The sequence below is a fragment of the Pteropus medius genome, unplaced genomic scaffold (assembly GCF_902729225.1).
Source record: "Pteropus medius unplaced genomic scaffold, Ma_sr-lr_union100, whole genome shotgun sequence".
In the NCBI taxonomy this organism is placed as follows: domain Eukaryota; kingdom Metazoa; phylum Chordata; class Mammalia; order Chiroptera; family Pteropodidae; genus Pteropus; species Pteropus medius.
This window is the reverse complement of record NW_024355008.1, coordinates 6,693,172-6,711,607: the sequence shown is the minus strand read 5'-3', so window position 1 is coordinate 6,711,607 and position 18,436 is coordinate 6,693,172. Positions and strand designations below refer to the sequence as shown.

General features: G+C 37.0%; 1 pseudogene; it reads left to right on the top strand.

The window, feature by feature from the left end:
- Window positions 1-13,888: 13,888 nt before the first annotated feature.
- On the top strand, window positions 13,889-14,007 carry LOC120598260 (uncharacterized; annotated as a pseudogene).
- Window positions 14,008-18,436: the final 4,429 nt, after the last annotated feature.

The window sequence follows — 18,436 nt, the reverse complement described above, 5'->3', positions numbered from 1 at the left end:
AGAAAAGATCCTCACCAGCACTCGACCATACTGGCACCTGAATCTGGGGCCTCCAGTCTCTGAAACTGTGAGAAATAAATTTCTCTGGTTTATAAGCCATCTATAGTCGTTTATTGTAGCAACCTGAACAGACTAGGACAGAAGAGGAAGAGGAGAAAATAAGTATAGATTTCCCTCTGGTTATCCAAGAATCAATAGACAGACTAGGTTACACAAGTATGTTATTACTGGCAAAGGTGGCCTTCATAATGGCTTTTTGTGACTTGCATAAAACTCTGTGATGTAAGGATCACTATAAAAACCCAGCTATATCAAAATTCTTTTCCAAATGGCCTAAGTAGGCATTGGTCTGCTTCCTACTTGGCCTAAAATTTCTAGGACGGTGTCACTTATTTATGTAGGAGGGGTCCTGGCTTATGTCAGAATGAGATTTAATGAGTATAAATGATAAGTTATGGTCTCGATGGGAGTTTCTTTCCAGGGAAACCAAGAATCTTGTTTGAGAGAATTTGACTTTGGTCTAGTAACGAAGAGTTATTGTTTGAGTGAAGGAGCATGTGATCTGTTTTTCACATTTGTCTCTCAGCATAACTCCTCTTAGGCACATGTCTGAGTCCTGTGGTGGATGTAGATGTGTTTAGCAGGTAGGCTTGATGAGTACAGAGTGAAAAGCTATTGGACTCAAATCAGTGTAGGATATCGAAGTCCAACTTTGAAATTCCTTCGTAGAAGATACAACCCTATTAATGCAACCAGGGATAGTCCTTTAATAGACTCGTTAGCAGTGGTAGAGTCATTCATGAGCCAATGTCAAACACCTCCCACAGCCTCCCGAGAGACTGTGGAGGCGACTGAGGAGTAAATGCCAATGAGTTATTTATTATTGTCAGCGTAGATTTCCAAGTAAGTTTAAATAGGTGTTTAAAGAAATAGAGCTACTTTTGAAACTCATCAATCCACATTCTGCCTAAAGGCAAAACCTGTAATTGTAATAGTTTCTAGATAAACTTAGTCACCTTCACGTTTTCTTAATTGTTTTATATATAAACTGCGTTAATTCAGAGTTTTCCTCATTCCCTGCTTTCGCTGCAAAGTGGCATCAGTGTTCTGGCATGAGAGAGAGACAAATGGTCCAAGTTGTCCTTTCTCCCACATAAGCATCTGGAAACTGGAATGTCACTCATTCTGTCTGGTCTTTGGCCTTTGGCTATTGCTACTTGCTGCCATCATCAGAGGTGTCAGTGTTACCATCTGGTGGCTGGTTGCAAAGCTCTCTGTTGCAGAGCGGGAGAGTCCCTTGTCACAAACATGAGACTTCAGGGTCCCCTTTTCAGCTGTTCTGTATTATTCTAAGGGCCAGGAACATTGAGCTTCTCTCCCATGCTGTTCCTGGCTGGCTGCCTTTCCTTTGGCTCTCTCAGACTCTCTGCTATAGAAACAAACTTTGTTCTATTGCAGCTGTGTCAGAGGCCACTGCATAGTGCTGGGAACTCTAGGACCCATTCCCTCTTCAGAGCCCCCACCTAGGGAGAGAGTGTGTTCTCCCTTTCTCCCAGATTTCTAAGTATTTTTGAGGGTTCTATTAATGTCTCCCACTCTGGGGCTAGTCAAGTCACATGTTGATTATACATGAAGGTGGAGACTCAACACCAAGTATATATATAACACATTTAAAACTGAACTCTTGACTGCAACTATTCCTTTTCCAGTCTTTTCCACCTTGAATTATCCTTAAGTTTTGCCTTTCATTCATTCCCTGAAGTCACTCCAATTCCAAATCTGTCACTCAGCTTCTAAGATTCTAAAATACATCCTGAATGTGACTGTTATCGGAGAGTGGGGTCCTCTCCCGGTGCGTTGTCCAGGTTCTTAATGTCTTGAACAAAGAACTGAGCAAGACACTGATATACAGTAGAAAAGAAAAGTTTTATTAGAAGGGAAAGTACACTTTCAGAAGTGGAAGCGGGCCTGAGCAAGAGAAGCATGGCTCAGAAGGCCTGGTAACAAAGCCTTCGGGGTTTTTATCTCTTTTTGCTGTGGGTGGTTACTTTTCTTAGAGGAGTGGGCTTCCTTGATTGACAACTAAGATTGACAGGACTCAGTGAATCATCATTTTGCTTTCTGCGCATGTTTGTTCTCAGAATTCGGTCTGTTATAATGATATGAATGAACTTCTGGGCATATGCATCATATTATAATGATGGTATAATGAGGCTCAGGTGAGTTGAAGGTCGTTGGGGTTTTCATTGCAAAGGTGCGAGTGACTGGCTTAAACTGGTACCTAATTCTCTGCCTACTGGTTTCTTTGTGTGAGTTAAAAAATGCCTTCTGTGTTGCTTAATTGTGGGCGGATTAGGGTGGACCCCTTCTAAGATACGATGACCTCCATGTTTTTGCAGGCAGACCTGAAACCCACTAACTAACTTTCCTGCCTAATTCTTTTCTAAGAGCCATGAACCCCCTTATTATTAGTATGGATGTTGAGGGATGGGAAGTCTCTTCTTCCGTATCTGCTTCCTGCTGAGAATGGCCTTAGTCCCTGCCTACGGGAGTTTCATGGAGCTCTTTTCCTTTCTGCCTCAGTCAGGTTGGGGTCTTGGGTTTCCTGCTGAAGTGCCACCTCAGTCCCTAGACAAGGAAAAGAAGATACCAACTTATTATTTAAGTCATACATCTATTAATTTCTAGATTTGCCTATTATGTAAAGAAAAACAGACTTGGTTAATATATTAAAGAGTAAAAAAAAGACCTTTGGCCTAAAGTTCCCTCCACTCTCAGACTCTAAGGGCCCTGCCTGGCTTAACACCATTTCACATGGGCTGATGACCCTTATCAATAGCCAGAGGATCTGAGTCGGTATGGCAATTATCGGGATTTGAGGGAGAGGCCCTTTTTCCAAGGAAAAGAGAGAAGAAAACTTAACTAGGTTTACTAAAAAGGTTAACTCTGCAAGAGATGTCCTATTTCATTTCCTGCTAAAAGATTAAGAATTTTACAAATGATGTCCCATCTCATGACCATTGCTCATCTCCAGCATGACCATGTAACCGATACCACTTCCACATGGTTCTATTACAACAGCCTTCTTGTCTTTCCATATTTACTCTTGTTTCTCCAATCCGTTTTCCACAAAGGAGACAGAGAAGTTTTTTAAAAAATATGTAAATACGATCATGTCCTCCTGCAGCTTAAAACCTTGTTAATGGCTTTCCATTGCACTTTGCACAAAGTGAAAACTCCCTGCATTGACTATAATGTTTTGCACAATCTGATTTACTCCTTTCTCCTTGCTCTAGTCACACAACCTTCCTTTGAGTATCTAGAAATGGGAAGATTTTTTTCCTTCTGCAGGGCCTTTGCCCATGCTCTTCCTACTTCCTGGAATGCTCACCTGTGCTGCCCATTGCGTGGCTGATTGCTTGTCATCGCTCAAGTCTTGGCCAAACATGATTCTCTTGTCTATTATTTCTATTGTTCTCTCTAGAACACTTTTTTTTCCCCTTAGAATACTTTCATAGTAGTGATAATATACTAGATCACCTGTTCATTGTCTATCATTTCAACTTAACTGTTAGCTCCTGAGAAAAAGTACTGTATCTCTTTTATTTATTAATGTACTCTCTAGCACCTAGCATAGTAACTGATACATTATAATGCTAAAATAAATGTTAAATGAATGAAAACTTGAAAAGAAACAAGTGCTTTATAATGTCATTGTTAAGAGAGAGGACTGTGGAGCCACACTTTCCCAAGTTCATATCCTTTCCTAGGTGTATGACGTGAAGGCATAAAAAATTAACTTTCCTCCCACCTTCTAAGTTCTTCTAGCTTGTCTAATAATCAAGTTAACAAAGACAGATTAACAGGAGAAAATGTCCACAGTTTATTATATGAACGTACTTTCGTGGGTCCATGAGAATATGACCCAGAACACATGGGAGGCTGAGGCTTATGTGCCATGCTGGATGAAGGAGAAGGGGAACAGGGTCTGGGATTCCAGAGGGAAAGTCGGTGATTCACAGGTAGGAGGAAGAGCAAATATATGGTAAACAAATTCTTGCTGGGCCATCCAGAAACAATGGGATGTAGAGGGAAACAGGCTTTGCTAGATTTCTTCCTGTCCCATTAAGTATGTGCTAATTCACACATGGTAAGATAAATATGATAAAGTGAATATGCTAAGGTGCCTTCAGGAAGCATGTTTTTCCATCTCAGTTCCTTTAGGCAGAAAGGGAGGGGATCAAAGTTTCTGAGTCTTTTGTTTCTTAATTATCAGCTTAAAATCAATATCCCAAAAGGCAAATTTGGGGGTGGCAAAACTTTGATCCCCTTCAGTGAGCTGGCCAAGTCATTATTTTCTCTGTGTTCAGGTTCTTCACCTGTAAAGTGAGGGTCATAATAGTATCAGCCTCATAGGATGGTTTTCAGAAAAAAAATATTTAAGTGGATTAATATATGTATACATGCTTGGCATGTTGCAAGCACTATGTGTTAGCTATTCTTAGAGGAGAAGAGAGAGTTGTGGACCATTGCAATGTGGACCTAGAGAAGGAGGCTTGGGCAGGGATGTGATCGTGGCCAGCCATGGTCATGACGGGCCTGGGTGAGAGGGCTGCAGCATGGCAAGTGTAGACCTGGGAGCTGTGCCCTGGGCAGGGAAAAGTACAGAGGACAGTAGCTAAATCAGAGAGACAGCCTAGAAAATGGAGCAATCAGTATTCTATCTGAAAGACAGACTCTAGGAAAGGTATTATCAAATGGAGACGCCATCAAAGACAATGCAACTCTTGCCTAATTTTGCCTGTGGTTTATTGGGGGTTGTCTGTCACTGGCAGAAACCAAACTGCTCCTGATTTTGGCAAGGATTCATGAAATTGATATTTCAGAATTTATTTTTTTCAATGAACAAAACTTGGTTAACAAAAATAAGAGAGGAGAAATGTGCATGCTTGCAGACCAGTGATTTGCAAATTTCACTTACAGCTTTTTCTTTGGTTCGATCTGGTTTTGCCTAGCTAATGGCATTGTGACTCACTTTCTTTTTCCTGCCCTTATCCTTCCACCTTTGTCTGCCTGTTCCCTTAACCATTAAGCCTTAGGACATAAAGTTCCAACCAGTCAAATCTTTTAAGAATGAAACCTAAGGTCTAAACCAAGAGGACCATAACTTTCAGTTAAACTAAGGATAACATCTTGGCTTTAGGTGTGTTTCAGCCCCAGGCCAGTTGAGGTGGAACAGCCCCACCGACCACGGGACCAGACAGAATGGCACCATGGCTGGTTCCAGAACCAGACTCGATAATCAATTACCCTAGACCCATCCAATCAGTAGCACCCACAACCCCCAACTCCCTTAGTTTTCATGACTAAGGATTTTTCCCCTATATAATCTATCCCCTCAAGACACTCAAGGAGACAGGTGTTTGAGAACAATGTCTCGCCTGTGTCTCCGGGACTTGCAACTCTAAATAAACCTTACTTTCTTTGCTGCCAAACCTGGATGTATTTCATTGACTTAAACGTGTGCAGGCAGATGGATGTCTTTGCTCCGGTAACAGTTGCTTCTAATTCTCATGTTACTGACTGCCACCAAAATACCCCAGGCCGACAAGATTAGAGCTCCTGTCATCCTTTTCCATTTAATTTTAATTTACATGAAATAATGTTCTTCCTGCTCCATTTCTTTCAATTCATTTCTTCTCCTCCCCTGTTCATTTTTCCTTATCGCTTCAAAGTTACTCCTTTCTGCAATGTCATCTTCTTTTGCTGTAAAGCGCTTCACATTCATATGTCTAACAAATGCAATTATTTTCATTTCAGGTTTATGTCCCCTATGGTCACACTTCTTAGCTATGGAATTAAACTTAGAAAAAAATAATAAGCTGACTATATAATAGAGACTATTTCATTTCTGTTGATAATCATTTTGGCTGAAAATTTTTTATTTTGGAAACTTTTATTTTGAATTTAATTTAGAAATTCAGGGAGCACTGGAGAACTAATGAATGACCCTCCCCCACCCCCCACTGCCCCAGACATAGAACACTCCTTTCTGCCTTCTCTTTCCCCTCTTCTCTTCCATCGTTTCCTTTCCCATGCCTTTACAATACACCTATAACATGAAATTTACAAACAAATGTTATGGCTACTGGTTTGTACATTTTCTATACCTTGGGTTTACTAACAGGTTTACAGTCTTTTTGTTTGTTTGTTTGTTTGTTTTAAATAAAAAAGTTTGTTGCGACATGAGACTCAGAACTGGAGAGTAGTTTTATCATAAAACCATTTCCTCTACTTGACATAAATTTACAATGCACAACCTTAGGGATGGGCCTTTAATTTCTTTTTCAGCTCAACAGTATGCGTTTATAAGCTACAACTTTTAGAAACTGAATACTGTCCTGGATGAATCATAAACTTGCTCTAATTTGGTAATTCTTTATGCTTTTATGTGCTTGCACTAGAGCTACACATTTTATCATAATTTATTGCCTTCATAATTTTTTTGCTTTGGAATATGGAGACACCAAGTGCTCTGATTTCTTCTTTCTGGTAAATTCCGGTTAATTTCACCTCCCATTTCACCTCTTAACTTCTTACCAAAGGTCACCACATTTCTAATATCATGTGGTGAAAGTTCTTACTGAGATACTTTTGCTAATTCATTTTTTTCCTCCAAGAGATGAAGGCTTCTATTCTTTTTTTTTAATTTAATTTTATTATTAGTTTCAAGTATACAGTACACTGGTTAGACATTTATATAGTTTATAAAATGATCCCTCTAATTGCTCTTTCTCTCCTTTGGCTCTCCACCTAGCCATTATATTAATGCTAACTGTATTCCCTGTACTGTGCTCCCCATCCCTATGACCATCTATCAACTACTAATTCTTTAACCCTTCACCCCATTCTACCAGCCCCCCAACCCTCCTCCCCTCTGGCCATCCCCAGATTGTCCTCTATATTTGTTTATTGCATCCATTTTAGAAAAAGAACTAATTATTCCTTATTTAATGAGTTGATTCATGTAAAAATGCTTAAGTGGTAGTGAGGAGATCATTTTCTTCAACAAATGGTATTTTCAAAAGTGATTTAAATGGAACATAAAGAAATACTCATGAATATGGTTGCTTTTATAGCTAATGCTGATTTCTTCTGCTACTGATATTCATGAGTGTCATATACCTCGCAGGTGCTCAGTAAATCTTTCTTTTTGCAATCCTGACTTCTGTTATGGTTCTTGAAAGGTTTACACAGTGTTTAGAAACGTATGTATATACATAGTTATGGATCTCGTGTTTTCTAAGGTGATATCATAGCTGGTGACCTGGATAATTGTGAATTGTGTGTTGGTGTGGCCCCAAAAGACTAGAGTTCCATCAACATACCTCTCCCTACTGCATAAGGACCCATTTATGTGCCCCGGCTTGCAATCCTTCCTTCAATTACAAAGCTTTGCTTCTTTTTTTTCAGGGCACATGCTTTGCTGCACTGTAGGATGTTTTGTAACAATTATAAATTTACTTCTGAATTTTCTGCATTACAGTTTCCACTTCAGTGCACTAAAACTGGCTGTAATTAGGAAAAAAAAAACCTGTACATTTTGTGTATGCCACCCATTCCAGCGTGAAGGCTTGGAAGATAATAATTTTTCCCTGTTGTCAACTTTGGTGACTCTCATCGCTACTGTGAAAGAGAATGACAGTAAAGCAAAAATACTCTCAAAATTTGAGCAGAAAGAGGACTCTATACAGAAACCTGGTATGGGAGCGGCAAGGATCACTGCCTCCATTGATTCATTGATTCTTTCATTCGAAATCTTTAAACAAGCATTTATTAATTGTCTGTTATCAATCAGGGCTTCTTTCTGGTACTTTTTGCCTTTCATATCTGCTTTCATTTTTTGTTTTTCTGTAAAGACCTTTTATCCTACAGTTTAAGCAATATTTTGTTGGATTTGGGCCACATTGTTTAGATGATAAACCCTTATAGTTAGAGTAGATTTTAGTGGTTGCTAATAAAGTGGATTAAGATGCCAGGTGGGTCATCAGTAGGAGTCTAGTTGACACAACCATGGGAAGTTATCTGCAACACTCTTCCTTTTGGACCTTCCAGTTGGTTGGTGTTCAGTTGAATATTGACACAAAATTTTATAATACCCAAAGGCATGCTGCATCTGGACTTGATGTTCTACCTGGTTATTTACAGCTTCATTGCAACTTGACATGTCTACTTTACTCCCAATTCCATGATTCTATGATTTTGAGAACAAATCTCCAAAATTGCTGTCAACTTCTAGTTATATTATTGATAGAAACTTTGAAACCTGAAGCAGGCTGCTAATGTATTTGTTTTCTGTAGGCAGTTAACATTTCAGAATAATATATATCATCTAACAAGTATATCATAATTAGATGTAAAGTATCTTTACTATTTTCTGGTATCAGAGTTTTCAGCACGTATCAAAGCTTCCAGATGACTCATATGAGTATATTTTGTTGATGCTTACAGAGTAGCCCAGGTTAATCTTCAGGACTGTATAGGACTGGGACCAACATGTAGTACTCACTTCTTTGGTAATGAGGGAATTATTTAAGAAACCATCGTTTCTGAACAAAGCTACTTCTAACATTAAAACACGCTGCCAATTCTCTAATGCTTTCTCCTCAATATTCTCTTGCAGAAAATATCAAGTTACCTGCTTCAACTCTGCTTTTATTTGCTGTGGCCAACCACGGTGCTCTCTTCATTCATTTGAGAGGGACACATGCTGACTTATATGTGAGTATGAAATGAAAAGCTGAAAAAAATAAAATAAAATGAAAAACTGAATCTAAGGGTAATCTAGATTTGGTCTACACTCCCATACTTCTGATGGTGGCAGGACCTCGAGTTCACCAGAATATAAATTCCAGTGAGATTTAGATTTTTTTAAACTTTAACATGCATATGGATCACCTGGAGACCTTGTAAAAATGCAAATTCTAATTTAATTTGCCTGGGATGGGGTCTGAGATTCTGCATTGCTACAAGTCCAGCACCTGAACCAGGCCTAGAGAAGCAGAACACTCTAAAAAAAAATATATAGGTCTTAAGTATTATGAGTTCTAGATAACATCAATATTCTTAGATTTCCATGTAGAGGAATTGAACCCCCCAAAAAGAGCTTGCCACTGACATTCTCATGCTAAGTGGACCCACATAAATTTGTCAACCCAGAATTCTGGAATACTGAACTCTTCAGTCTGAAGAGTACTGAACTTGAACAGGGCCCGAAATTATTTTATAGTTTCTAAAGTTCTATGGAGTTGTTGTGCAGAGACAGCTTGGATGGATGGAGAAAGCAGAATATCTGGATTCAGAAGGATTGAGTTTGAGCCTAGCTTTGCCTCTGTTTGGTTTCATGAACTTGAAAGTCATTTGTCCTTTACTATTATTGCCAGTTCATATACAAGGAAACAGAAATTGTTTCTTTCAGTTTCTTTTTCCTTGTGTACGAACTGGCAATAGTAGTAAAATGCAATTTTATAGGTTTGCTTTGATATCAAATGTGAGAATATATATGTGTTTTGTACATGTCAGGTGCTGTGTAAAAATTAATTGAGGGCTTGTAACCTAGCGATGATGATTTACACCCACATCAGAACGCATGTGTTAGCCTAAGACACTTTCATTGTTTGTTTATTAGCAGCAAACATTCTCACCAAAAACACAGGTATTTCACTCTTTCTCCTGAGTGTCATTTGTATGCAGTCATTGGCTGTAATTCTAAAGTAAAACAACAACAACAACAACAAAACGTTATTTTTCCCTTAAAACACCAGTATTGTCATTTCCGACCCAATCTGTTTTGAAGAAGAGGAAGTGATGGGTAGCATGTATTGGAGTTGGTATAGTACTCTGCTTGAGAGAACTAATTAGTGTTCGGTGGCAGTTGTGGATGGTATCCTGATTTACCCACAACTTCTGAGAATTGCTTAATCAACAAAGAGATCCACTTGGTCTGAGGAGAACATGCTGTCCTCATCACCTAGGGAAAAAGTCGGCCTGCAGGCAGCTTTCATTTTAATTGATTTCTTGATGAGCATTGACTTTATAAAATTAAATTTTAGACAAAATGCCCGATGGCATCTGTCAGTGATAAGAGACAGAGATTAAAAGTTTAAGGAACACTTAGGAATTCTTTATCAGCAGGCATTTGTTGAATACCTCCTAGATGAGAATAATAATGTTTGCATTTATAACTTGCAAGTCATTTCTACAAATTTTATTTATGATGCAATTTTCATTGAGTCTATTCAGTTTTCTGATATAAAAACTCCTTTTTTTCTGGAGCTTTGATTCATCATTATACATGTTGCAGACCACAGCACAATTTCCATTTCAGGAGGATATAATATATCTTTGAGGAAAGAAGTCAAGAGGAAGGAAGGAAGGAAGAAAGGAAGAAAGGAAGGAAGGAAGGAGAATGGTAAACACAGAAGTGTTGTTTTTGTTTTGTTTTGTTTTTCCAGAAAACTCACTCTGCGTTAATGTCCAAGAAAAAAATGGTTTTGAACAACTAAATAAGAGATGATATAAAGGCTTTTGAGTTCATATCTCAATTTGTCAGAATGTACATCTTTGCAGGAACTAGAAAGCTCAATAACTTTGCTGTGTGTTTAGTTTGATTTAGGCCCAGTTTCTGCTTTTCATGCCTATTGTTTCTCTTCTGTAATTGGAATACTCTAAAGATTTGTCGTTAAAGTTTGTTATACTAAGCATTGAAGGTGTTTCTTCGAAGATAGTTTTTGAACAAGGTAGATGACACTTTCCAAGGACATCATATTTTGAGGGTCTTCCAATTGCTGAGGAGGCCCTGCATAAAGCTGTTAGATTTGTCATCTTGCCACGCAGACTTATTGGTTGACCAAGTGGCACCTGAGAGAGGCTCCGTTCATTTCAGGCTGCTTCTGCAGAATGTGCTCTGGTTCAGACCACAGTGGAGGTTACCTTCATTGAAAGACAGTTCAAAATAAGTAGAGAAAGTCCAGTACGAATATCTAAAAGTTCTGAACTAGGGGATATTTGGAGAAAACTTGACTTGATTTTTCAGTAATATTTGGGACATAATGTATCTGATATGACTAGTAAATATTCATCTACACATGCAGAAGTTAGAGAGAAATAATGAAATGAAACACTCTGCTATTAACGGGCTAATAAACAGAACTTTTCTAAATGTTTGATGCTTGTATTCAACCATTTATATATAATATAATTTATGTTTAATCACACCCAAAGTCTTCCCAAGGAGAGTCCCACAGGAATTACTCTAATGAATACATAAGCATCTCTTGTATTGAGCATATTAATTGCTTATATGCAAATGATTTTAAGTACTTGAACAGTTTGACTTAAGATGGATAAACATCTCTGTAATCTTGTGTATGATATTCATTTGCTTGGCAAACCCTTTTATGATGGATTATATAAAAGCAAACTTAATCAACTGAATACAAATTATCCTGAGTCTGAAAAAACAAATTAATGAGGTTTTATGATCTTGTTCCAGACCTCTCCACCACCTGATTCAATAAGGACAGTAATATACCATAAGTTGGTATGAATGACTCATAGTTTTACATTAACTTTTAGATTACATTAACCTTATATTTTCTCTACTAACTTTTAAATCAACCCTTAAATAATTTTGAAAAATAGAATTTGCATTAGTATTCTGGAGCTAGACATCAGGCAACTCAGTTTATCTATGTGAATGACAGCACCTTCATTTTCTTGGCATTTATGTGAATGGATCTTGTCTTTACTGTCCAAAGACATCCTTGAGGATATTTTTCTAAGATGTCACCCATCTTTTTTAGGTGTTAATTCTTAAGAATGAAAAAATAGAATCGTAATATCTCAGATGTGGCAGGACCTTTAAGATAGCCTATAAAACTCACTGTTCGATGCACAAATCATCATTTCCAGAAAGTCTTTTGTTTGGAAAATTCCCCTAGTGCAATGAAAGGAGTTTTCTATAGGTGGAGCCAGGCACATGAACCTAAATTCATTGTAACCACACATATATACACTCATAACAATTAGATGATAAAATAATTTATTGTTAATTAATTAATATTAATAATTAATTTGAACTACACACATGTGAGTCCCTATACTTGAGAAAAAGGACTTCAATTCTGATCATAGAGTCACCAGTTAATGCAAGACAAAGGGAAAAAGAGGTCTTTTCAGAGTCCATCTGAAAATTTTCAATAATCTGTCTAAAACTTTCTTAATCAGAATTCTGTTTTCTGTTTATGCATACCCACAGATATGTGACCTACTGGATTCTAGATTTGAGAAAACCTTCCTATGGGTATATTTTCCAGAATTTATCTTTATTCCAGGAAGTTCAACCTATTGGCATGTTTCCCGAAATACATTCTGCATAATACAAGTCAAACAAAATGTTTGTAAGTAGGCCTTGCATTTTTTTCATGTAAATTATGAAAATTCTGGGTAGATTTATGCATTCATTTTTTACTTACTATATGATGGACCCAATCAATACAAGATACTATAGATATAATGCTAGGCAAAATGGACATGATCGTGGCTTCATGAGGCTTATGGTCTAGTAAAGAAAACAGACATTAATTGCTATAGTCTGAATGTTTGTGTTTACCCCCAAATTTGCATGTTGAAATTCTAATGTTCAATGTGATAGTGTTAGGAGGTTATTAGGTCATGAGAGGAGAACCCACATGAATGGGGTTAGTATTCTTACAAAAGGGACCCCACAGAGATTCTCTAGCCCTTTCTGACTACACAGTGAGTAGGCACCAGCTATGAACAGGGAAGAGGGTTCTCACTCAGCTATGCTGGTACCTTGATCTTGGACTTCTAACCTCCAGAACTGCGAGAAATAAATTTCTGTTGTTTATAGGCTGCCCAGCCTATTTTATTAGAGTAGACCAAATGAACTAAGACATTAATCAACTAATTATAGTACTATATAATATCTGAGATAATTGTAATAAATAAAAATCATAGGATGTTATGGTAGACTATTCTAGGAGATCTATAGTTTTGAATATTTGGGGACTAGAGGAGGGTTCCCAGGAAAAGAGGAAAGTCAGCAATGCAGGAATGGAGCGGCATCTACAAAGGGCTTGAAATAAACAGAAACATGACATTTGAGAAATTTAAGGAAGGTCCTTATAGCAGAGGCACACACAAGGAGGTTGGGGAGGTAAGTAGAAGTCAGAATGAGCAAAATATTAATGATTTTTTTTAAAGACCATTTTGTACAAAAGTAAGAGGATTTTTGTATGTAGAATTAATAGGATTTGATGTTAAAGAGTACATATAAGATGAGAGAGAGAGAGAGATCAAACTTTTTGACTTGTACTGCTAGGCAAAGACTTGCATACTTTGGAAGTCATTCGAGGAATGTTGGATTTGGGGCTCTAACCCATAGTTCAGTTTTGACATGTAAAGGCTTAGGCATCTTTGGTATGGCAAAGAGGCAAATGGGGGTGGACCTCAGAGAGAAATTAAACAACGCTCAACAGATTCTGTTGCTCATGACTTCTCAGAACCTTTAATAAGTTTAAAAATGTACGTGTGGGAATTCGGACTCTCCAAGACAAGGTTATGGTTTCTTGCACTTTTCCAAACCTGGACCTCTTTTATGAATGTAGAAAAATCACAGGCCTAGCATTCTGTAGAATATATTTAGTAATTGCTGGTCTATCAGCACATTTTTATTTATTCTCCTCTGCTGCTTGGTATCAGTGACTTGTGATTTTATTTAATAAAACATACTTTGGACACACGATGACCAGTGTACTTGTAAGCCGTTAAAATGAGATGGAGAAGATTCAAGGCAGGAAATTTAGTCTACAGCAATGCTACCCTGAATACGCCCAATCCTGTCTGATCTCAGAAGCTAAGCAGGGGCGAGCCTGGTTAGTACTTGGATGGGAGACCACCTAGGAAGACCAGGTGCTGTAGGTGTAAAAAATAAAAAATAAAGAATTGTAAGCTGACAAGGTCCTTGCAATCTGTGAGGTCAACCAAGGGTTGCCTTGCCTTAAAAAAAAAAAAAAAAAAAGACAGGAAATTTATGATATTTTAGAATTCCTCAGCGAGCATTGGTAATGGCCTGTGAATGCCCAGCAAGAGCAAAACTGAATGTTATGTATGGAGCTGGAACACTCTCTACCTTCCAGGCCACTACTGGGTACCATACTCAGATACAATGATTAGTAAGACCCGTGTCCTGAAGTCCTTGCCACTCTACACAAGTTGTTGGCCTTCTCTCAGGGTTAAACACTCCTGGGGTTGAATCCTATCTTGAAAATTTTGCATATATCTCCCTTGGGTTAGTCTATATCACATTTTCAAAGTTATTGCCTAGAAGCTCAAGTCAACTGATGATTAGGGGCTTAGAAATTAGATAAATAGAATCACATAAATCATAATGACTCCTCCTTAGTACTTCTGGCACTTATGACATTGTATTATATGCAACATTCTACAACTGGCTTTTCCATTCAACTAGAAATTGATTAATCTAGCTACATGTAAATCAATCTGTTTTTGAAACTACTGTATAATATTCTATATTATGAATATATCAAAATATATTTAGTCATTCAACTATATTCAACTAGATTAAAACAACAACAACAACTATGCATTAGGTAGTTTTAGTAAGAGATGTAGGAAGAGGAAGACCAGGTACAAGTATTGAATGATTGTGTCTGCTCTTTGCCCAAAAGAGTATATGGACTATAAAAAGTGTAACTTATTCATATTTATTACCTTCTCTTCATATTTATTTTGAGGAATAAATGACCAGCTAAAAAAATTTCTAGAAAAACATTGGTGCCAAATTTATTCCTAATGTCAAAATCTTCATGACATTTTTCTTACTCTTCTAAAAAATATGACCTTTCACTTTTTTAATGCTTCCTCTCTATCCCATTAAATCACGTGGCACCTTGTATTCTAGTTATGTGCAATAGTTCATTAAGGCATAAATCCTCTTTTGTGCTCCCCCACCCCCACCCCCCCGGCTTTCTTTGCTTATAGGGACTCTACACATGTTTTTGGTTTGAATTTTGAATTAAACTAGATTTCCTATTCAATTCTAGTTATTGGGTGACCAATGTGTTTTTGAGCTTCATTTGTATCATTATACTTCGCAGGACTTTTCTTTTTTAAATCATGAGTTGGGTGGTTAATCATGATTTGAACACTTCCAGAAATAGATTTATTTGTTATCCATACCTCCTAATGCCCTAACCACCTTATTCTACCATTGTCTACATGAAGTACAGCAGTGGAATGATTGCTTAATAGTTGAATATCTTGAACTCAATTTACCAATTGTTGTAAAGTAGAAAAAAAGAAATTGCATGAGCCATAGTTTTCATTATGAAATAATTATAGAAATGAGGTTCAACCTGTGTTACAATAAAATGTTAATAAGACTCTTAAGAAGACAATTAAAGAAACACGTTTACTGTAAGGATAACTGAATTCAAATTTATTAATTTTCGATTTGGTAAAAAAGGATCATTTGGGTAATTTAAATGTAACATTGTTAGGTAGATATTTGATTTTCTCCAGGAAAACTTTTCATTACTATGAAGTTTCCACAGGATCTCTTTGTGGCAAAAATAAAACAGTTGGGGGCATATTTAGTATGTGTTCACGCCTTTCTACCATTGTATAATTAACAGCAATTTAAATAACCTTCATTTAGAAGGGTTCAAATCTACTATCTAAGATTTTTGTCATTTGAGTGAAGATCATAGTCAAGGAATAATAACATTACTCAGAGTTTAGAAATTCCTAGGTGGAGACCCAAGTGAAAAGTCAAAGTAGCTGCCAAGAATTAATAAGCTATAATAGGATGTGAGGAATCACTCTTCCATGTTTCATACTCCTGTATTTACTGACTCTACACAACTGTGGAAAATGTCAATCTCCTGTTACTTTACATGGCAAGTCTAGCATCAGCCAAGCGCATTGAACTATGAACTCTGCCTCCATCAATTTCGCTGTCGGCATCGTGGAACTGACCATTCTGGGTGGGAATGCTACTGAGCTGTTCTTCTGAAATGTCAAAGATATTGATTTGAGCTCTTGCATTTTAAGACAGAAAGTTCCTTGACAGGACAACTGGGCTATAGCTTGTCTGTTTATACAGGGAAATGGGAACTTACCCATGTTATGTGTTTGTTTTTAGCTTCCTAAGGCAGAATTCTAGAATCAGCAGCCATTTTGTTGGAATTGCTAATGTGATAGCCTCAAATTATACAATATTTTCTGATATACACCAGTCCCTATGACTTGGGTGACGGATCATCAGTAGGAAGTAACATTAATATGGAAGCCAGAGGAAAGGGGAGAAGGCTGCAGCATGCACGAAGTATGCTTGAGGTTATAAGAACCTAGGCTCTTCTGAGTTTTAATTTGACATGTTCCAAGCTTCTTCAATTCAGTCCCCTTTTGTTACCACAAGCAAGTAGACTATAGGCACTCTTTTGGACAAAACTACCAGTACTGAATTCTGGGTGTCTTAGTCACACTGTATGTGTTCTTGGCTGTTGCTCTTGCTACTAATTGCAGCAACTGTTTGGATAATTGCAGTTATCTTTATATGATTCCTTCAATGATTAAAACAATTATTATGTGAATGTAATTTTGAGAGAATTATCTTTAGTCAGTTTTATTATCAATTTTTGATGCATGCAAATCTAGGACTTCATAAATGTCACTTAATGCTAATGGTTTGCAAGTTGGTGAGAAGTTTTAGCTTTTTAGATGGACTAAAAGAATATACAGAATTTTACATTTGTGGAAAATATAGTGTCTGTGAAATACCTCCTTGGGAGGCTGACCTTTTCTGAGAGAAAAAAAAAATAGTTAACTTTTCATTCTTCTCTGCATATGATGGACGTTAATATTCCCTCTTTTCTTCCTCAAGCCTTTCTCAAGATGGAGACACCGTCTGTGTCATATGCCTTGGGGCAAGAAAGTAGTGAAGAAGGGTTGCAGCTTTTTGTTATCCCAGTGATATGAAACACCAGTTTTCTGGGATAAACTATAAGTTCAAAGAAAATAGAATTTCCTAGCTTGTCAATTTTGGAAGTTCTGTGAGTGTCCATCGAAGAAGGCTGTGAATTGCTTCTGTCGGTATGACTGGCATAAGCTCTTAAAGCTGTTGGCAGCCTGCAATTATTTTTACTGAATTTTGAACAAATTATTGACATTATGCACTAAATTTCATGTTAATGCAAAAATAAAATAAATAAATGAATACAAATTTTCAAATAAAATCTCATACTTAAGAGTTAAATTTCAAAAAGATCTATACTGTCATTCAGTGGCCATTTGATTGTAGCAGGGTGATGTACTAGGATTCAGTTGCAAACAAATTTTAAAATCTGAGATGACTTCCTGAGGAGTTCACATACTTGGCTGGATTGGGCTAACATTGTGTTATTAATTAATCCCTCTAGATAGATTGCATTTGATTAACGCTTTTACTCTATAATAGGTTTATTCTGAATTATGTTGTAAATTGTGCATTACAGGATTGTTTCTCTGATTTAACTAGTTCTATCCTTATATCCTGCAAAATTGTTTGTATTCTAGTAAAGTTAACCTGATTTATCCTATAAGCCAGGATCTCAGATGGTAACACTTATTTATTATAATGTTTTAATGCTGAATTTCACCTTTTGATTAAAGGCTTATTTAGTCTACTAAAATGCAGTTTGTTTTAAATTCCAATTAGCCTTTTGCTTCCTCTGTACTATTTAAGTGCACAGTTACTATTACACCTTGATAATAAAGTGCAATTTTATCCTTTAATTTTTCTTTGAAACCAACTATATTTATTAAACTAGTTTAAGGTTTCTAATTCCAGCTATGCTGCTGGGATGACTAAACTAATCATTGTAAAATAAAATAAATGGTTCCATTTACAAAATTCTTAAACCTTACTTCTTTATAATATTTTTGGAAATGTGAATAACTTATTTTTAATAAAAGTGATTATGAGTCACATTCTTGCAAACTTGGATGAGCTTCATATGAATCTAGCTTTGGTCAAAGCCACCAATTATGAAATATGTAATAATACCTTATATTCAATTTAACAAGGCACTTGAAGCCCTTGTGGTATAAAGGTGAATAACATTTCCTGACTTTGAAGAACACAAGGTTGGACAAGCACATGAATAGTTAGCATATCATGCAATATGTTCTGATGGAGTAGTATGTTTGAAGTAGAGAGCAACACCAAAAATGGATCGTCTGATGTGGGACCTCAAGGAAAGGCTTCCCAGGAGATATAGGTCTAAGTGAGAGTATATCAGGCAGATGAAAGGACAGTGGATGAAATTCCAGGTCAAGAGGGTTGTGTAAG